The sequence below is a fragment of the Lucilia cuprina genome, chromosome 4 (assembly GCF_022045245.1).
Source record: "Lucilia cuprina isolate Lc7/37 chromosome 4, ASM2204524v1, whole genome shotgun sequence".
Lineage (NCBI taxonomy): Eukaryota > Metazoa > Arthropoda > Insecta > Diptera > Calliphoridae > Lucilia > Lucilia cuprina.
This window is the reverse complement of record NC_060952.1, coordinates 11,768,005-11,770,103: the sequence shown is the minus strand read 5'-3', so window position 1 is coordinate 11,770,103 and position 2,099 is coordinate 11,768,005. Positions and strand designations below refer to the sequence as shown.

At 31.7% G+C, this 2,099-nt stretch overlaps 1 non-coding gene across 1 annotated transcript; it reads left to right on the top strand.

Moving 5' to 3' along the window:
* Nucleotides 1-1,534: 1,534 nt before the first annotated feature.
* Nucleotides 1,535-1,626, top strand: Trnai-uau. The gene is given in 2 exon segments: nucleotides 1,535-1,572; nucleotides 1,591-1,626. It is a non-coding gene; the product is annotated as a tRNA-Ile (tRNA).
* Nucleotides 1,627-2,099: the final 473 nt, after the last annotated feature.

The window sequence follows — 2,099 nt, the reverse complement described above, 5'->3', positions numbered from 1 at the left end:
TGCTGAGGATAAACTGGAGAATTTAGAGGAATCCCGTAGTACATGGAGTGGTGATGGTTATATAGCAAATAGCCAGGATAAATGGGAGTGAAGGTGTATATTTTTTATGGAAAAAATACCAAAGATTTAAGAAGTTTTAAAGAATATCTAAAATAAAAATTAAAATGCTTTTTTGAGTATAAATATAAATATTGTTGTTATTACGAGTAAGAGTGAAGGGGATTGTAACAGAATAGTTTTGTGCGAATATACCGGTTCAATACAATTTCGATATGTATTAAAAACATTTTAATTATGTTGCAAAATTCTGATATTGTGGATAGTTAAAGTTGCGACAAGAACTTTAATTTTATGGTTCTCCTGCGCAAACGTACATGATTTAATTGACTCGGAAAAAGAATCTATTGACATACTTTAAGGTGACAAAGCTGTAGTGAAGTAATGAATGTCTAAGTGCTTTACGTGAACACTTGCCGTTTTGGCCTTATTTCACGGTTGCCTTTTTCTTCTTACACGCCGGTGGCAATTTTAGTATATGGATTTTCCGGTCCAGTATACGTTTACATTGATCAAGTACTTGGATGTTCAATCTCATACCATTGATGCCTGTAAATTAGTCTTTTAACCGCAACTCACTCTTCCCGCGAATTTGGGTTTAAACTATGGCGTTGCAATGTGTTGTTAGCTGGTGCAGGTCTTTAGTTTAAACTAGATTCCGAAGAAACCTCAACCAACTGACCAGCCAGGACATAATCCTGTGGGCAACTGGCGACCTGGTTCTCTGTTTCGACCCCATGTCAAATCATTCCAAGGAAAGTCTGAAGAGTGAAGTGACAGTTTATAGTCCCGGCAGACTAGAGATACTGGTAGCACTACTTTTCCCCGGTTTTGTAATAACACCATGGGGTCTTTCATCAAGAAAACATGCCACCGGGGGGATGTAGTAAAAAAATAATTCATTGATAATAAAATAAAAAAACAGAAAAAATTCCTAACTTAGACCGACTTCCGGTGGGTGTCGAACCTTTAAGCTTAATTTAAAAAAAAAAAAAAAAAACATTAACAAAAGTCTCAACGAATCAAGCTACTGGGAGAGCTATTTATAGAACATTTTAATGAACATATCAACTAAATTTCATATTTAAAGTAATGAACATATTATTACCAAGTAATGCCATTAGTAAGGGGTTGTAATAATCTCTTTATGTACAACAAATATTTTATGTATTTTCATTAGATTAACAACTAAGTACTGTAAAATATAATAAATATTTTATTACAAACTATTAAACAATTAAGTACAATTTGATAACATTTAGAGATTAACAAAATATAATTTCGCATACAAACGTAGATACATATACATATGTATGTTATTACACATAGATACGTATGTTTTTATATTTCAACATTTCTAATTGCAAATTTAGCTAAGAATATTGAATTTCACTTTATTTTTAAATTTGCATTTTTTTTTTTTCAAAATTTATATGTAATCTGATCGTTGTGAGCTTTTATAAAGCTTTTGGCAAGCGCTCCAGTGGCGCAATTGGTTAGCGCACGGTACTTATAATCAGTAACTTGTGAGCAATGCCGGGGTTGTGAGTTCGAGCCTCACCTGGAGCAGCAAATAATCACTTTTTTTAATTAAAATTATTATAAAAAAACAATTATAAATTAGCTTATTAACATAAAAAGTAATGGAAAAATCATAAAACAATTTGTGTGTGTTACAAATTAAAAGCAATAACAAATAAGATTGAGAGAGATAGACAAAACTTTAGAAAATGATGACGACACATTTGTTTTAGAATTGTATATATTCCCTAAACGCCATCATAAAAGCGCTTTAAAAAATGAGTCACATCTTGTGTGAACATGGAAAATTCAATATTGTATTTTTGACATATTAAGTACTTCTTTTTTCCGTTTAGCCAGAAAATGGACTTTTATGTTTTGCCTCAAAAATCGAATTTTGAAGAGAAATCCGTTCTGCACTAGGGCCGTCCGTTTAGTCAGAAAATGGACTTTTGTGTTTTGACTCAAAAATTGAATTTTAGAAATAAAAGTGATCACAGATTTTAATCTTTTTAGCCCTA